The sequence below is a fragment of the Nyctereutes procyonoides genome, unplaced genomic scaffold (genome assembly GCF_905146905.1).
Source record: "Nyctereutes procyonoides isolate TBG_1078 unplaced genomic scaffold, NYPRO_anot_genome, whole genome shotgun sequence".
NCBI lineage: Eukaryota > Metazoa > Chordata > Mammalia > Carnivora > Canidae > Nyctereutes > Nyctereutes procyonoides.
This window is the reverse complement of record NW_026575042.1, coordinates 31092871-31113686: the sequence shown is the minus strand read 5'-3', so window position 1 is coordinate 31113686 and position 20816 is coordinate 31092871.

Genomic DNA, 20816 nt, shown 5'->3' with positions numbered 1-20816 from the left:
CATCTCAACAGATACAGAAAATCACCTGACAAAGTTCAACATACTTTCATGATCAAAACTCAGCAAAATGGACACATTTGCTACACACAGCAAAATGTAGCTGAAAATAATGAGGGCCATATATGACAAGCCCACAGAAAGTATCTTATTCAACAGTGAAAAGCTGGAAGCTTTTCCTCTATCATCAAGACAAGGATGCCCACTCTCACCACTTCTATTCACGGTAGCATTGGAAGTCCTAGATAGACTAATTAGGCAAAGAAAGAAAGAAAAAGCATGAAAATCTGAAAAGAAAATGATGATCTGTTCACAGATGACTTCATCTCATATATATAAATCTGTAAAGACAGCACCAAAAAAAAACATAACTATTAAACAAATTCAGTAAAGTTGCAGGATACAAAATCAACATACAAAAATCAGTTATGTTTTATACACTACTAATGAACTATCAGAAATTAAGAATTACCAATTCTATTTACAGTAGCATCAAAAATATAACACTTGGGCATAAATGTAATGAAGTAGGCAAAAGATCTATATACTGAAAACTTTAAGACATCCATGAAAGAAATTGAAGACATGAATAAAGAAGATATCTTTTCCTTATTCTTAGATTGGAATAATTAGATATTGTTAAAATCGCCATATGATGCAAAGCCCTCTACAGATGCAATGCAATACTTATCAATAGTCCAATGGAATTTTTTACAGAAATAAAAGAAACAATGATAGAATTCATATGGAACCACAAAAGACCCATAATAGCCAAAGTAATCTTGAGTAAAAACACTTAAGCTGGAGGCATCACACTTTCAGATTTCAAATTGTGTAACAAAGCCATAGTAACAAAAACAGTATGATACTGACATAAGAAGACATACAGACCAACAGAATAGAATAGATGGGCCAGAAATAAACCCACACATATGGTCCGTTAACCTTTTATGACAAGGATGATGACAAGAAATAGAATTAGTAAAGGATAGTCTCTTCGATAAATGGTGCTAGGAAAACTGAATATCTATATGCAAAAGAATAAAATTAGACCTTTACCTTACATCATACACAAAAATCAACTCAAAATGGATTAAAGACTTACATATAAGACCTAAAACCATAAAAATCCAAGAAGAAAATACAGGGGAGAAGCTCAGTGACCTTGATTGTGGCAATGAATATTTGGATATGACACCAACAGAAGAAAACATAAATGTGATTGCTAAATTAAATAACTTCTGCAGAGCAAAGGAAACAATCAGTAAAATAGAAAAATAACCTGGAACTGGAAAACATATCTACAAACCATATAGCTGGTAAGGGTTAATATCCAAAATATATAAGGAACTCATACAAGTCAGTAAAAAACCCCTAATAATCCAATTGAAAAATGAACAAAGGACAGACATTTTTGAATAGACATTTCTCCAAAGAGGACAAATAGCCAAGAAGTACATGAAAAAGTATGCAACATAACTATCAGGGAAATGCAAATCAAAACCACCATGAGATATCACCTCACATCTGAGGTAATGACTAATAAACACACTAAGTTGTCTGTGGAGATGCAGACAAGGCCAATCCTGGTACATTGTTGGCAGGAATGTAAACTGGTATAGTCACTACAGAAAACAGCATGAAGATTCTTCAAAAAAATTACAAATAAGGGATCCCTGGGTGGCGCAGCGGTTTGACGCCTGCCTTTAGCCCAGGGCGCGATCCTGGAGACCCGGGATCGAATCCCACGTCGGGCTCCCGGTGCATGGAGCCTGCTTCTCCCTCTGCCTGTGTCTCTGCCTCTCTCTCTCTCTCTCTCTGTGACTATCATAAATAAATAAAAATTTTTAAAAAATTAAAAAAAAAATTACAAATAAAACTACCACCATATGGTCCAACAATCCCACTTCTGGGTATTTATCCAAAGAATTTAAAATCAGAATCTTGAAGAGGTACTTGCAACACCATGTTCACTGTCACATTATTACAACAGACAATATATAGAAGCAACCTAAGTCCATCAAAGGATGAATGGATAAAGAAAATATAGAACATACACACAATGGAATATTATTCAGCCCTGAAAAAAAGAAGGAAATCCTACTATTTACAACATGGATGAACCTAAAGGACATTATGCTAAGTGATATAACAAGCACAGACACAGTAAGACAAATAATATATGATCACACTTATATATGGAATCTAAAGCAAACACATGGAAGCAGAGTAGAATAGTGCTTACTAGGATGGGAAGAGGGAGAAATAGAGAGCCTCTGACCATCAAGTCAAAGGTTATACAGTTTCAGATATGCAGGGGTGCCTGGGTGGCTCAGTCAGTTAAGTGTCTGCCTTTTCAGCACTTGCCTAAGCAGCTCAGGCCATTACCTCAGGGTCCTGGGATGGAGCCCCACCTCAGTCTCCCTGCTTAGTAGAGAGCCAGCTTCTCCTTTTCTGAAACTCTTCTTCTGTCTCGACCCCTCACTCATGCTCACACACACTCTCTCTCTCTTGCAAGTAAAATCTTTTTGAAAAGGTTTCAGTTATGCAAATAAGTATGTACTAGAGATCTCCTACACAGCAAAGTATCTATAGCTAACAATACTGCATTATATACTTAAAATCTGTAATATGGTAAATCTTAAGTATTCTCATGAAACATTCTCTCTCTCACACACACATACACACACGCATACACAAATAATAAAGAGAGCAGGAGGAAACTGAAAAGTGATGGATACTTTTACGGCCTCAATGGTGGTGATGTTTCAAAGGTGGATACTTATCCCCAAAGGCATGGAGTTGTATACATTAACTATGCACAGCTTTTTACATATCGATATTACCCCTCCATAAAAGGGTTTTAAAAAAATCTCTTTGATATTCATTCAACTTGAAGGCATGAGGTCTTTGATAAGTCTGATTAAATAGCTAACTTTACTCTTCTATTCATATATTAAAAAGTTTAAAGCATATGGAATTAAATATATCATTCTCAATTAAAAGAAAAGAAAAAAGAGGGATGCCTAGGTGGCTCAGCAGTTAAGCGTCTGCCTTCGACTCAGGGTGTGATCCTGGAGTTCTGGGATCAGGTCCCACATCAGGCTCCCTGCATGGAGCCTGCTTCTCCCTCTGCCTGTCTCTGCCTCTCTCTCTGTGTCTCTCATGAATAAACAAATAAAATCTTTAAAAAATTAAAATTAAAAAAGAAAAGAAACCACAGAAAATAAACAGACCAGGCCTGGTAAAATTTTTCTGTAAAGAGCCATAAATTAAATGTTTATGTAAATTAAATGTGTGTAACACTTAGTTTCTGTTACATATTTTTTCTTATTTTTTTTTACCTGCCCTTTAAAAATGTAAAACTATACCTTCTTTGCACACCCTGAGCAGCAGTTTGTCAACCCTAAGCTCCTGAATATAGGAACCACACAACATTTTCCCCTATGGTCATATCCTAAATGCAGTGTTTGCCATCTACTAGATGAATTATATAGGTGCTTATTAAATGTATAAATGAGTTAGTAAACTCTAGTGGGGAAGAAATGTGCTCAAAGTTTAAATGTTTTTTTAAAGATTTTATTTATTTATTTGAGAGAGCATGAGCAGGGAGCAGGATAGAGGGAGAAGATAGACTCTCCACTGAGCAAGGAGCCCAACTTGGCAAGGGGCTCAATCCCAGGACACTGGGATCATGACTTGAGCCGAAGGCAGACACTTAACCAATTGAGTCACCCAGGTACCCCTCAAAGTTGAATTTATACAATTTTTCCTCATCAGATTCTTTAATAAAAAATAAAAAGTCCTATACGACAGCAACAAGAAAACATAACTTGCTTCATCAGGATGTTGATGGTAGCTCCGAGTAAGCAAGCTGTTAGCTAGCTCTTACAAATCGGTAGAGTACAGACATGCTGGATTCCTTAAAATTAATTCAGAAGGTTATTGCTCAACTTACAAATTTTTGAACACTAAAATCAAGCTAAATAATACTGCAAAATAGCTGGAAAACAATAAATTAAGTCATAAAATAGTATAATAGACTTTTTAATTCTTTGGAAGCATTCATTTCTTATTCTGTCAACAAAAATTTCCATGGCTTTCAAATTTTTTAGTTTCTAAAACCTTTCATATCTACTATAAATGAACTAGAAACAGTAGGAAAATAATTGATCTTACAGTCTCAATAAACCTGAGATCTTTCTATGAATTTGTAAAGTATCCCATCCCATTGATGCTTTTTAGAATTCCATTAATTCTTTTGCCAATTATTTAACAAATATATTTCACACTATTCTTTAGACTGTGGTAATCATACACAACCAAAGATCTTAAGTGGTATATTCATATTTCCTAAGTTTTAAGATATAAATTAATCAATATGACTTATTCATACTCACAGTTCTTTCTCAAGCTGTTGCTGAATTAACTTTGCGGATTTTGCCATTGTAATGTCTGTTAAAAAATAAAGACACCGTTATAGTTTAAACAGAAAGGATCTTTTCCCAAGACTTACACATATGGAAAGTTCCAATTTAAACTAAGAAATTTCTTTTTTTTTTTTTAAGAGCTTTTTACCATTAGTGGCTTCACTATCAAAGTAAGCTTTATATTTGCATGTATGGGATATCCCACAATAATGCTTACAAGTACATTAAGCTTGTGACCCTAAAACTGACTAGCTCTTTCACCAGTTTTCTACATCTTACAGACCTTCTAAATCAACATATAGAGAAGTCCAGCCCGTGTAACAGAAAGAAAACCTACCAGTTTCTTATTTGTAACAAAAGCCTTCACTCCCAACAGAAATATCCTACTTGTCATATTAAAGTAAACCAAGCACATTTCCAGCTGATACTAAGACGGTATGTCACTCAGGTGCACCTTGGAAAGAGAGAAACACTGGTTTGGCACACAGCAAAAGCCAAATATTTATTACCTTTTCTCCTCATACTGAATAAAAGAAAACAGGTCAGGTAATGATCCTAAGACCAATTCCTGATTAGGCATTGTTAGGGTTATTACTACTCGATCACTTCTGAGAAATGTACTGGGTTCTCCATAGGATCAGAATTTTAATCTGAAAGAAGACTGTAAAATCAACTGGTTTTACCCTACGTTAGAGGTAATGAAACTGAAGCCTAGTTTTATTGGGTGTGACAAAAAAAAATTTTATGGTTACGGGGTTAAAGAAACACAACTTGTGTAAACTCCCCTTGATGAATGTGCTGGAAGGTAAGCTTGTTCGAAAGGAGAGCTTCCCCCCAGCCCTCCACAACTGTGTCAATACTGTCAATCTGACAAACTTAACTTGGTAAATGAAGTAAAATGATTTATGATTTCGAGAAATGCAAACACTGTATCAAAGAAAAGTTGGTAGTAGAACAGGTGTTCCTTAGAACAGCCTGGTAAAATTAATGAAGATGCAGGTATATAAATGATCTTAAGATTTAAAATCCTTGGGATCCCTGGGTGGCGCAGCGGTTTGGCGCCTGCCTTTGGCCCAGGGCGTGATCCTGGAGACTCGGGATCGAATCCCATGTCAGGCTCCCGGTGCATGGAGCCTGCTTCTCCCTCTGCCTGTGTCTCTGCCTCTCTCTCCTCTCTGTATGACTATTGTAAATAAATAAATAAAGAGATAATCTATAAAAAAAAAGATTTAAAATCCTTCATAGTTCATTAATAATTGCCTCTCATCTCAATAATAACTGTAGATAACTATATTAGCTCCTAGAAGCATTCCCAGGAAAATCTCAATTATTATTGCTGGAAAACATGATGGCACCTTGCTTATTGCAGGCAATTAAGAATGACGGTGTGTTCTTCAGACTCATGCTGTCAATGAGGACTTGATACAGGAACTCGGCCACATCTTTTACCTCTCGCTGGAAGGCTGCACTATCCACAACAAACACAATAGCCCTAGAGGGGGAGAAAGAAAAACCACCACAGAAGCATGAGGTACTGCAGCATTATATTGAAAAATTATATCCTTAATTTCATCAAATTCAATCCTGATGAATAACAGACTCACATGCAAGCATGCACACGTATAATCACACCATACAAATACTCACTTAACAAAGGACTACTGAGGAGATGTCAAGTGAAGTGTGTGCATTTTTAATGACTGTGTACTTCTGGTGACTGTACAGTTTGAAATACTATTTTTTATCAAGTTTTTTTTGTTTGTTTTTATCAAGTTTCATAAGACAACCAAAAACAAAGGACTACTGAGTGTTACTGTCTATCAATGACTGATCTAAAAAGACAAGAAGAAATCATGCCTGCTGTCAAAGACCAGGAAATCATTATATACAATACTGTGATAAAATGCTAAAACAGACATATATACCTGCTATAACAGGAACAAAGAGGAAGACCATTCACATGAGAACAAGTCAAGAGGACTTAAAGGAGGATGTCAACAGCTGAGCTGGATTTTAGCCAAACAACTGGAACACAGTCTCTCTGGAAAGTAGTATGTGCCGAGCACAAAGGAGTGGGACAACATGGCCTAGAGAACTCAAGGTAGGCTGGTACACAGGGAGGAAACTGGGTCAGGCAGCAAAGGGGAATGACCCACTCATCTACAGTTTTTCCTTTTCTGTTACAAAGAATTTTGGTGCTGAATGGAAGACAGATAATTCTAAGAGGGTAATCAAACTAGAAGCATAGTGATCCAACAGGGCCCAATCTAAGGCAGCAACGGTGAGAATCTTCATGTGCCAGAAATAAAGAGGTATCAAAGCTAAAGCAAAGCAATCCAGGAAAAACAGCAGATAACAGACTGTAGGGACCAGGGTCTGAATGCTCATTCATCGCCGGAAATGTGCGATGGCCAACATGCAGCTGTGGAAGTAAACACCCTGCACAAAGCTTACACCTTAAAATCTAGTGGAAGGTGGTATGGGAAAGTAATCCAAGAGGAACTGAAATACCAGACCTCCTGTGCCGCACAGATGGGGGGTGGGTATGAATTTAAACTCTCTCATGGTGTATGATGCAGAAAGATTTACATAAAACTGGGGCAAGACTCAATAAACCCCGAGGGCCCCCAGGAGAAGGAAATATGAGCCCTTTCTGGAGAGAGGCTTTCATAGCCTACAGCAGTAAAAAAACAGCAATGATAACAACAAAATATTAAAAACACAATACCATTGATATTATCATCCCCCAAAAATGAAACTTTGATATAAATCTAATAAAATGTGTACAAGAACTATATAAGGAAAACTATAAAACTCATCAACAGAATCAAAGCAGAACTAGATAAACAGAAATATTCCATCCACAATCATGGATAAGACTAAACAACTTCAAAATATCAGTTCTTCCCAACTTGATCTATAGATTACAATCAAATCCAATCAAAACCTCAGCAACTTAATCTGTGGATGTTGAAAAACTGATTCTGTAGTTTATATAGAGAGGCAAAAGACTCAGAAGAGCCAACACTAAACTAAAGAGCAAAGCTGGAGGACACTGCCCAACTTAGTATGAAGCTTTAGTGATCAAGACAGCATGGTCCTGATGGAAAAAGAGACGAGCAGAACAGAATAAAGTCCAGAAAGAGACCCCTATCTATGTAGTTAAGTGATCTTTGACAAAGGAGGAAAGGCAATACACATGGTCCCCAACTTACAATACCAACTTAGAACTTTTTTACTTTACAACGATGCAAAAGCAATACACATTCAATAGATTTTGAATTATAATACCTCAGATTTTGAATTTTAATCTTTTCCTGGGCTAGTAATATGCAGTAAAATCGCTCATGATACTGGGCAGCAGCAGAAGCCACTACTCCCAGTCAGGCACTGGGTCAGGAGGGTAAGCAACTGATACACAGAACTATTCTGGTTTTTACTTGTAGTACAGTATTCAAGAAATTACACAGAGATATTCAACACTTTATTATAAAATAGACTTTGTGTTAGATAATTTTGCCCAACCGTAGGTTAATATAAGTGTTCTGAACACATTTAAGGTAGGCTAATAAGCTAAGTTATGATATTTGGTAGGTGTATTAAATGCATTTTCAACTTCAGATATTTTCAACTTACTATGGGTTTATCAGGATGTAACCCCATCGTAAATCGAGTAAGATCTGTACAACAGAACTAAGACAGCCTTTTCAAATAATGCCAGAACGGCTAAACATCCACATGCAAAAAAATGAATACACATAACAAATAGATACAGACCATATCCTTTTCACAAAAATTAAATCAAAATGTATCACATAAACGTTAACCACAAAATTTTAAAACTCCTGAGAGAGAACACAGGAGAGATTCTAAATATCTTGGGTCTGGCAATTATTTTTTTTAAATGCAACACTAAAGGTACAATCCATGAAAAAGAAAATCAATAAAGTAAGACTTTATTAAAGATAAAAATTTCTGCTCTACAAGAGTCACCATCAAAAGAATGAGAAGATGAACCAAAGACTGGGAGAAAATATTTGCAAAAGATATATTTGATAACAAACTGTTATCCAAAATATATAAAGAACTCTTAAAAACAAACAACCCAATTAAAAAATGGGTCAAAGATCTTTACAGACACCTCACCAAACAAGATCTATAGACAGCAAATACGTCTACGAAGAGATGTTCCACATCCTGTCAATGTCATCAGGGAAATGCAACTTACAGCAGTTAGCTATCACTGCATATCTATTAGAACACCTGAAATCCAGAACACGGACAACACTAAATGCTGGTGAGGATACAGAGCAAGAGGAACTCTTATTGACGGTGGGAATGCAAAATGGTACAGCCACTTTGGAAGACGGTTTGGCAATTTCTCACAAAACTAAACATATTCCTACCATGTGAGTCCTCAACTGCACTCCTTGATATTCACCCAAAAACTTATGTCCACACAAAAACCTGCATGTGGATGCTTAAAGCAGCTTTCTTCAGAACTGCCAAAACTTGGAAGCAACCAAGAAGTCCTTAAGTAGGTGAATGGATAAACTGTGGTACGTCCAAAGACATATCATTAAGCACTAAAAAGAAATGAGCTATCAACAATGAAAAAATATGGAAGTAACTTGAATGCATATTAGTAAGTAAAAGAAGCCAGTCTAACAGGCTACATATTATATGATTCCAACTATTTGACTTCTTATTTCAGAAGAAGTTTGCCTTCTGAAAAAGGCAAAATATGAGGACTATAAAAAGGTGAATAGTTGTCAGGGGTTAGGGAACAAATGGATGAATTAGCAGAACACAGAATTTTTAGGACAGTGAAAATTGTTTGATGCTATACATTTTGAATACATGTTATTATACATTGGTTCAAATCCGCAGAATGTACAACACCAAGAGTGAATCCTAATGTAAAACACAGATTCAGAATGATTATGGTGTGTCAGTGTAGGTTCATCAATTATAACAAAGGAATCATTCTGGTGAAGGATGCTTATAATAGGGAAGGCTAATCATGTTGTGTGGGGCGGGGAGTAATACAGGAAATCTTTGGACCTGTTGCTTAAGTTTGCTACGAAGCTAAAACTGCTCTAAAAAAATATTGTACTTTTAAAAAAAATCCACACAAGAGACAGACTGCTCATCACCCCCATCTTGTGGGCAAGGAAGCAACAACAAAATAAAAGACCTCTTCAAAAATAAGGAAAGACAATTGGGCTCTTTCCATAGTTTGGCTATTGTGGACATTGCTACTATAAACATTGGGGTGTAGGCGCCCCTTCGAATCATGTTTATATTCTTTGGGTAAATACCTAGTAGTGCAATTGCTGGGTCATATGGTAGTCCTATTTTTAACTTCTTGAGGAACTTCTGTACTGTCTTCCAGAATGGCTTTACCAGCCTGCACTTCCACCAAGAGTGTAAGAGAGTTCCACTTTCTCTGCATTCTTGCCAATGTTTGGTGATTCCTGACTTGTTAATCTTAGCCATTCTGATGTTGTATCTCACTGTGGTTTTAAGGAGAGCATGTGATGTAATGAGTGCTGGGTATTATACGCAGTGGATGAATAACTGAACTCTTTAGCTACATAATGATACACTATTTTTTTTGTTTTTAAGATTTTATTTATTCATGAGAGACAGAGAGAGAAAGAGAGAGAGGCAGAGACATAGGCAGAGGGAGAAGCAGGCCCCATGCACGGAGCCTGACGTGGAACTTGATCCCGGGTCTCCAGGATCACGCCCTGGGCTGAAGGTGGCGCTAAACCACTAAGCCACCAAGGTATCCCATGATACACTATTTGTTAACTAACTGAATTTAAATAAGTTAAAAAAAATAAGGAAAGAAACAACTACCTCATTTAATCAAACCTAAGATTCCATCAATTAAAAGACACATTATTATCTCAAATACAACTAAGAAAGGGAAAATATTGCCAACTTAACTATGACACAAACAACTATAACTAGCATTCTATTTTCACAGATATGAAAATGTCTTAAATTAATGAAATGTCATATACTGATTTTCCTCTTAGGTTCATATCAGTGTTAGAGACAAAACAAGGGCAGCCCGGGTGGCTCAGCGGTTTAGCACTGCCTTCAGCCCAGGGCGTGATCCTGGAGACCCGGGATCAGGTCCTGTGTTGGGCTCCCTGCATGGAGCCTGCCTCTCCCTCTGCCTGTGCCTCTGCCTCTCTCTCTTTCTGTATGTCTCATGATTAAATAAATAAGAAATCTTAAAAAAAAAAAAAAAAAGGGGGGGGGGAGAGACAAAACAAGAATCAAGCATTTTCAACTGCAGCACCAGAATTTTAAATAACAGTAACATTAGGACAATACTAAAAGAAATATGAAAATATTGTTCTGTTCTTTTGAGGCACTAAATTTAGGTAATTTAAGAACAGAAATATATAATGTTGAATTTAAATAACTTCTAAGATTTCACCTGGCTTTCAAATTCCTGTTTTGGGTTTTAATAGTTCTACACATTATTAAAATTTGTCCTCAAAGTAAACGAAAACTTTACTAACATGGTTACGGTTAACACTTTCTGAACACTCTTGAGAAACACTTTCAAATGTTATCTCATATAATCTCCATAAAATCCTAGTAAAGGTGGGCTTGCAACCCAGAACCAGTTGACCTCAGGATCCATGCTCTTTTCCCTATAGGGCACCAGGCTGCCTCCTGAATACCACCACTGCAAGCATGAGTGGCCTTGATATATAGATTCAGGCAAGTTGACACCAAATCCTACTTACCTGGCTGAAGCCTTAAAACGCTCTAAGAACTGAAGTCTCAAGCTCTCATGGCCAGGGAGATCAATCAAAGTCAGGCTAGTGGCCTACAGATGACAGTAATAACATTAAATAAATGTTTTGGTCCTTATTCACATTCACAACATGAACTTTTCATAGGAGATTTCAGGTACCAGAAGAGTGTCCATAATCAAAAAAATGTTCACCATAATTAATTAATGAATCAAATAAATGTTCACACAGCATCTTCTATTTATAAATCACTAGTAGGGGCTCCTGGGATTTAACAGTGAGCAAAAACAGACATGATCCCTGTTCCAACAGGGTTTATAATATAATCAGAAAGATCAACACAATGTAAAATTACAAATAAATGTAAAATTACAACTTTGATAAATGTTCTGAGGGTACATGAAAAACCTGACCCTGTCTGGGGGAGTCAGAGAAGTAAGATCCATCTGAGGTTGGGGAAATATACTAGTATGAATAAAAACAAAAACATGTGAATGTGAAAATAGTAGTGAACATTCACAAACTAAATAATGTAATTGGAGATCTACACTTTATCATATAGCATGGACATACTGTTTATTTGTTCCAACTGTCAATATTTTGTGTCAATCACTGAAACAGGGAGGCAATGTGCCCATTCTGAGCTGACTCACTAAGCACCCACTTAAGTGCTGTTCATTCCAGGCCTTCTTCCTTGAGCGCAGAGTCAATCTGGATATGGCTATGGTCAGTAAGACTCTCTGGTATAATCCTGGTAAGTTTATCAGACCCATGAACATGTTCCCGATTTTCTACCTTATCCATAGCCAGCCCTAACCACTGTTCAACAGGAGCAAGTCAGCAATATGCACATATCTGACAAAATTACAACTGGATTCATTATGACCTGTCGCTGAGTCTATGTGCATAGTCTTTTATGGGCAAAAATATGATGTATGCAAAACAAACAAAGATGTATGCTAGCTTTTAAAAAAAAACCATACTGGTAAGAGTCTGGGGATTTCAGGTTAGGATCCATTACTGTATTTCATAATCAGCAGTACACCACTATAAGGAATTTAAAAAGACACATTAATAGATACATTACTAACTTGAGAGAGACTAGATCTAAAACACAGGAGGGTGGGAAGCTGGGAGGAGTTTAAAAAGGGAGGAATGTTCTACATTTTTCTCTCTCTCTTTTTTTTTTAGAGCATACATGAAATGGGGGTAGAGGGAGAGGTAAAGACAATCTCAAGCAGGCTCCATGCTTAGCACAGAGCCCCATGCAGGGCTTGATCTCATAACTCTAAGATCATGACCTGAGCCAAAATCAAGAGTCAGCTCCTTAACCGAGCTGAGCCACCCAGGTGCCCCTACATCTTCAATAAAAATATGCAAGTCCCGTATGTAAAGTTTTCCAAAAGCCATATTAAAAAAGTAAAAAGATATAAAGTTAAATTAATAATATATATCATTTAACCCAATATATCTAAGAAATGTTTTTAACAAGTAAAAAAAAATGTCAAGGGGACGCTTGGGTGGCTCAGCGGTTGAGGGTTCGCCTTCAGCTCAGGTCATGATCCTGAAGTCCTGGGATCGAGTCCCACATCAGGTTCCCTGCATGGAGTCTGCTTCTCCCTCTGCCTGTGTCTCTGCCACCCCCCCCCATGAATAAATAAATCTAAAAAAAAAAAAAAATCAAGAAATTGTTGGTATTTTACTTTTCATTCCAAGTTCAAGATCTGTTGTATACTTTACACTTCTAGCACCCCTCAATTTGGACTAGTCACATTTCAGGTGCTCAATAGTCACACATAGCCAATGGCTATTCCATTGGAAAGTACAGGTCTAAAGTACACCCTGGAATATCCAGGTCTAAAGTATACCCTGGAATATCCCACTTAAAAAAATCTGGCACAAGTCCCTCAAGAATTAAAGATCTCTCTTTAATCTCAGGTTCAGAACCTGAACCTCCAAAACCTAAAATCTTGGGAGTTTAAAAAAGACTGGGCTAGGCCCTGATCCTGGAGAACCGGACCCTGCATGGAGCTTGCTTCTCCCTCTGCCTGTGTCTCTGCCTCTCTGTCTCCCTCTCTCTGTGTCTCTCATGAATAAATAAATAAAATCTTTAAAAAATAATAATAATAAAAGGACTGGGCTAGAAAGAGCACATTATTGAAAAAAGCAAAAAGTATTTGTAAGACATTTAGAAGAATGTCTCTTTATCTCTGTTTACAATATTTAATTCTGGAGGCACCAGAAAATAGTCTAAGATAACTATTTTCATTTATCTCTCTGTACATCCACCCCTCAACCAGCCCCCACCCTTTCTTCCACTCATCAAATACTTATTTTGCATTATAATCGACTTAGCAGTCACTATCCACATTCTGGAGCTACATAGGTACATAAAATGTCCTTCTGGTGATTCCTAACTAGTATCTGAAATGTCACATGCATGCTCTTTAAGATATTCACCACAACAATGTATAACCAAAAGATTTTAACAAACTAAATGTTTGTTAATAGAGCTCTAATTAAATAAGAACTTAATTGAATGGTACAGTCACATAATGGAATACTATGTAGTTCACAAATCAATCAGGGTGTACTATGTGTACAAATGAGGGAGAAAAACAAAACAACTAAACTCTATCATCATACTGTTAAAAAACAAAAGAAAACATGGGGCACTTGGGTGGCTCAGTGGATTGAGCACCCAACTCTTGGTTTTAGCTCAGATCCTGATCTCAGGGTCCTGGGATGCAGCCACAGGTCAGGCTCAATGCTGTGCTCGCAGGGAGTCTGAAGACTCTGTCTGTCCCCCTACCCCTCTCCTGGCCTGTGCACATGGTCTCTCTCTCTAATGAAGAAACAAATCTTTAAAAAAACAAAAACAGTGGGCAAAGGGAACGTTAAGAAAAAAAAAAAAAAAAAAACTGGGGTGCCTGGCTGGTTCAGCTGATGGAACACAGGACTTCTGCTCTCCGGGTTATGGAACTGAGCCTCATGCTGCATGAAGAGATTACTTAAAAATAAAATCTTAAAAAATAAATAAATAAAATAAAATCTTAAAAAAATTTAACAGATACACAGATATGTTTGCATATGCACAGACTATCTGAAGGGTACACAGGAAAATGGTTTAGTTATTGCCTCTAAGGAGAAGACCTAGTAGGGACAGGAAAGGCAAAATTTTCACTGAATATTCTTCTTAACCTTTTGAATTTTCATTCCATATACATATATTACCTATGCAAAATATAAGAAAGGCTTAATGCTCACCCTCTAGAACTCATAGTAAAGTTGGAAAGACATAGAAACAAAAACTAGTAAAATGTAATGTAACATCTGTGTGCATAAAGTACAACAAAACAGGATGGCATGATTACATCTGCTGCTTGGATGGCCAAAAGCAGAATTTGTCACATGGATTCTATTATCCATAAAAATAAGCTATGAATGGTACCTACACCCTTACACTAATTTATCCTACAAATGTCTTTCATGAGACACCAAAGTAAAGTAAAATTCTCAGATTCCCAACATTCCATGAACCCCTTACCCTGGTATTGTTGACTCTGTACATAGCAGAGCTGTCGGTGATAGAAGTCTGAGTGTCCCTATAAAGGCCAGTTAACAACTGTAAAAAAAAAAAAAATATATATATATATATATATATAAAGGAGATCAGAGTAAATACATAAATAGCAAATCTAAAGAGAGCAATTTTATTCTAACTCTCCAATGGGCCAGGTCAAATAAATGAATGTTGCTTGCAACAACTGAAAAAGACTATATTGTTTTTTTTCCTTGTAGAAAAACCTGATTCATTGCATCTTCATTCCCCTTTCCACAATAAAAAAAAAAAAAAAAAAAAAAAAAACCCTAGTTTCAAATGGTTTGGTGGCCAAATTTACCAAACTTCTACAAATATTTTTAATTATCACAAATCATTATAAATTATATTTCTGTAGTGGAAGGGAAGTAATTTATCCTCTCAAAAGGAAGAATAAAAGGCAGTTCATAAAACTGCACCCAAAATGGGATAAGGACTAAATAACAGTATCTGGCAGGTGCAAGAAAATAGAAAAGGTCAAGAAATTCCAGTTCACAAATTTTTCAAGAGTCTTTTCAAGTTTTTCATGTCTTCAAGTGAGTCAAGAATTAACTCCCCAGGGATGCCTGGATGGCTCAGTGGTAGAGCATCTGTCTGCTTTTAGCTCAGTTGTGATTCCAGGGTCCTGGGATGGAATCCTGCATCAAGTTCCCCACTGGGAGCCTGCTTCTCCCTCTGCTCATGTCTCTGCCTCTATCTCTCATGAATAAATAAATAAAATCTTAAAAAAAAAAAATTTTTAACTCCCCAAATTGTGAGCATCAGCTCCCTTTCCAAAATGAACTATGACCTCGCAGCGATAATGGGATGGCCTAACATTTCCTATCAACTTTAGAAGAGGTGTAAATCAAAGCATTTACCCTGACAAACAGCAATGTTTTCCCAGAGTTGCAGAGGCCAACAAGAAGAACAGCTCTTTGACTGCTCCTTCTGCTCCGGATGAACTTCCAGAACACTGTGGAATAGAGAGAAACAACCAAAATTATGCCTTTTTCCCCAACATAAATAACACAAGCTATTCTAAATGTTTTACATTTATTTCAGTGCACATTTCCAAACGGTAAATGAAATGAAATTATATTAAATGGTTATATCATATTTGAGCATATTATGGAATCTATATCACACAAATCAATTCACATCAATACCGTAATTCACTCTAAAAGAACGTTTATTAGACAGACTTAGGAGCGCTTAACTTCCTTACACAGGACAGGTGAAAATGACATTTGGGCTGTTCTATACTATGAACCATTTGTAAATGTCTTACTCTTGATGTAAACATCTCTGAAACAAGACAGAAGGTTTTTTAACCTTCAAGTAGCCCTAAACAGGAGACTGACAACTGCATCTGATTCACAGAGGGTAGCTGGTTTTTAACCTCTTCTGAACATTTGATGATCTAAATCGTAGGGTGCATATTAAAAACACTATGTTGATCTAAAAAGAAACTGGAGTTATAGATACCTGTCATTAGACACCCAAAAGCCCAATATTTGGGGGACATCTTGGGGCTTGACTATAAAATCTTTAATAACTTTCCCCCCCTGTGTAAGCTACTATTAATGGTTTGTCATTCTCTAGGATATTAAGTGGAAGCAGATGCTCCCTACTCTTCATGTGGAAGTGGACCAATGTCTATAAAGAGTGACAAAGTTAATAAATGACTCAAAATAATTATATATATATATAATAGATACGCCTTGATCATCAATAGTATGCCTGAATGGTCGGGGTAGAGAAATTAACAGAAGTCTCTCACAGAACCCCTCATTCGGCTGGAACTTCCCTGGTATTTTTGCCACCGTTATAATCATTACTGTTAGTGTTCCCAGCGGGAAAGTATGTGCTGAGTGAAGGGAGGGCTGGTTCTTGGATTCCCCACAAACGTGGGGGTGTTGTGCCCCCAGGCTTCTAACGTGTAGCCTATTTATCACCGTCCTTCCCTCCGGCTCGAGTCTAGCCGCCTACTCGGTCATTAGGCCCTTCACGGAGTGCCAGCCACTATCAACTGTCAACCTTCTGTGTCTGCACCCCCACCCCCGACTGTGGACTCCTCAAGTGCAACCTTGTCTTATGCACTGTGTATCCCCAGCGCCCAGGAAGCAAACTTGGAGTTAAAGACCTGCGAGTCTTGGTAGAAAGAGCAAAGAAAAGGGGGGGGACGGGAGGGAGCCGGGGGGGGGGGGACCGCGCGCTCCAGGCGTAGCAGGGGCAGAAAAAGGAAAAGTAACCCGCGCCCCCAAGGACCAGGACGTCACTCCAAGGTCCGCAGGAGAGCCTCTTTATTGCAGCGCTACTCCCGCGGCTGCAGGCAGCAAGGCAGGTAGATAGGAAGCGGTGAGCCTCCCGCCCGGCGTCCGCGGTCTCCACGAGCCCGGCCAAGCCCGGAACTGCGCCTGCCTACACCCGCCCAAACCACCGGCCGCCTGATTACCCAGCGTCAGCAGCACCGCCAGAACCGCCACCACGACTGACAGCAACGTCGGGTCCCTCTGCTGCAGCTCCTGCCGCAAGGAGTCTAGGTAGGGCTGGAAGGCTCCCCCCACACCACCACCGTCCCCCATCCGCCGGGACTCCGCGGCAGCCATGGCTGAGATGCGTGGTCTCCAGCGCCGCGAAAGCGACGTAGCCCTGGACTCTGCGCAGGCGCCCGAAGCGGAGCATCACGGGAGTTGTAGTTCCCACGCTGTATTTCCTCCTTCAGGGGCGGGGTTCCGGGAGTCCCGAAGGCAGTCGCAATGCTCTGGGACGCTGTCCGCCGAGCGAGCGGCGTTGCACGGTATTTCACGAGTGACACGCTTATCCCTTAGGGTAGGAGTTAAATGTCGCCGCCCTCTTCATGGGTGTTGACGGAATGATGGATGCATAAAATGAATGGCTTGAGAAATCTTCACGGAGCCTTTCCAGTCGCCCCCTTAGAGAGGGGAGTCTTGCGAGGAGCTCAGGCATCACACAAACATTTCCTCTGAGTGTAATCCGGCGTGGGGTGTGACAGAGGATGTATGATGCGATACGGGGATACAGAAAGGGACGCTTAGTACCCATCATAGGTTCAGAGACGAGCTCCTGGAGGAAAATGACGGGAGCTGAGCCACGAGGGATGATGGTGAGCCTCTGCAGGTGCAAAAGGACAAAGAGCGCCTGAGTAGCAGAAAACGAGCAATTCGGCGTAAATCTAGGGCTGCAGCTGAGATTTTTGACATTGACGGGAGCAGCTGGGAAAATCAGTGCGCGGGGTGGAGGTGTTGAAAACTGCAGCTGTCATTCCCGCCTGGAGTGGACAGCCCCCGCTATGCCAGGCACGTAGGTGAGTGAGACCAAAGCAGCCAGTCCTCCCAGTTTTCCCAAAGAAGCCAGAAAGGGAAATGTTCCCCTTTTCAAATTTCGGCAAGTAATGAAAAACAAACAAAAACACCCAACAACTTATCACCCAAATAAAACACCCTAGGGAGCCCGAAGTGGCCTGCCTAGGGACTGCGGAGTTGCAGCCTGTCCCGAAACTGGTGTCCTATCCGCAGAAGTGGCAGGAGATGAAGCAGGAAAGGTTGGCAGGAACGACCTGAAGGGACTTTGTGCTATGCTAAGGAACCTAGACTTTATCCAGAATGGGATAAGAAGTTTCAGTTGGGGGTAACATAGATGACTGGCAGATAGAGAACTGTGATTGGAGAAAGACTTAAGGTAGGGAGGCTAGCCGGGGGCTGTTGCAGTGTTTTGGCAAAAAAATGCGCGGGGTGTGAACCAGGAACAGAGGTAGTAGTGGAAAGGAGGCCACAGATTTGAAAGATATGTAGGAGGAAAATGTATAGGATGCGGTGACTAATTGGATATGCTGAGTTAAGATGGAGAGTTATCAAGCCTGCATCTGAAGCAGCTGGTGTGGAGTCCTGAAAAGATCAAAGTTCATAAAGTGAATTAGGGAGGGACTTTGGGGCTGAGGGCATAACCAGAATGAAAACCTCTCTCTTCTGTATAGTGAGTTTCAGGTGCCTCTAGGAGTTCTAAAATCTTGTATTAAGCAGGCGATAGAGTAAACAAATGTAAAGCTTCAGCAATAGGCACTATATTTTCATCTGAGTTTCAGACATAGATAAGTGGTCATTAAAATCAGGGACAGAATGAAAAGTGAGGAGAAAGAAACCCACAAAGATACCTAAAAAGGAAGAGTCGGTGACACAGGAGTAAAACGTGTCCTGGAAGTGGTCAGCAACGTCTCTTGTAACAAAGGGGCTCCTGTGATGAGGGCTTGAATGAAAAGTGAGCTCAGAAGGAACGGTGAGGTGAGGGTGGGGCACGGGTATGGAAGCAAGGCTGGTAGATGGAGGGGAGGATAAATAGTGAGGATAATCGCTAACATTAATGAGTGCTTGTTGATACCAGGCACTGTTTTAAATAATTTTAATTTATAACTTTGCATAATCTTCACCTATTATTCCAATTTTACAGAGGCAAACTGAGGTAACTTATCCATTAAGCCCAGGCAGTTGGGCTTTTTTATGCTTAACTGTATGCTCTAACATAGTACAATTCATTTTCCTGGCCTTTCATCGATAAATGTAGGCAATAGGGAGTCCAGATTAAGAAAGGATGTTTAGGAGGTGAGGTTAAAGAGGGTAAACCAACTACTTTTATTTTATTTTTATTTTTATTGGTGTCAACTACTTTATTTTAAATTAGCATTGTCAATTAAAATGATCAGAACTGACAGTAATTTTACCATATTCTCTCTTTCTTTCTTTCTTATGGTCCTGGCCCCTGCTCTGTATCCATCACCCAGTGCATGCACACACAGACACACACATACACATCACTCCTTTCTAATAACCATTGATTCCTCTGCTAGGAGATAAAAATTCAGGGGAGGAAGAAGGGCCAAACAGGAAAACACCTACCATAACTGCCCCAACTGTATACGAATTTTTAGTCAGAGCTATGTGAATGAGAAAGTTCTACCATGGTGGTAAAGTTTGGGAATGATGAAAGGTTTTAACAAGAGACAGACTTATTTTTTCAATAGGTTTCCTGGGTAAAGGCAGGAGAAATGTGCACACCTTCCACATTCAAGTGAGAAAGTGGTGCCATTCTCAGGAATGAGAGCAGGAGAAGATCAGCTGCTTCCTATCCTTTCACATCTCCACCAACACACACTTCCAGGAGGTGAGCCCAGAGGAGGCAGATATTGACTGCTGCTTACTGAAAGTGTTCTCTCCTTCATTCAAATAGCAAGTGGAGAGTTACAATGAAATAAATGTAGTGACACAATTTTTCCTCTCTTGCATTAATTAAAATATCTCATTCACCAGACACTTTTTTCCATCTTCTATTCCCAGTAGCTCCAAAGTACAGTAGACACGATCTCAGACCCAGGGACACCAGTCACATGATTGGTGAGTGATCAGCCCTATCAAGTGCAGTAAACAGACTCAGGAATGAAAGAATTACAATTAAAACTAAAATTTTCAGTTGGGGGACGCCTGGGTGGCTCAGCAGTTGAGCATCTGCCTTTGGCTAAGGGCGTGATCCTGGAGTCCTGGGATCGAGTCCCACATTAGGCTTCCTGCAGGGAGCCTGCTTCTCCCTCTGCCTATGTTTCTGCCTCTCTCTCTATGTCTTTCATGAATGAATAAATAAAGTCTTTCAAAAAAAAAGAATAAAAATAAACAATAAAATTTTCACAGTTGGCAGATGGGAAGTGACTTTGGCCAGGGTAGCTTCAGGGAGTTGAGTGGAGCAGAAGACTGGTTTCTGTGTGTTCAGCCATTAATAAGTAAGGCATGGAAAGAGTGAGCCTCCATCTTTCAGAAGAAGGAGAGGAGACAGGGCAGTGACTACTGTGGGAATCAGGGTAAAGCAATAATTTTCAGATGTTCCAGTGGTTCATTTTTCCAACCCCCTAGAATCAGGACCTGATTCAAGTATACCTGATGAAATTAATTTAAAATACTGGTAAAAGATGTAAGTCTTCTGTATTCTTTTTCTGTACTTCTTGAACACTCCATCTCA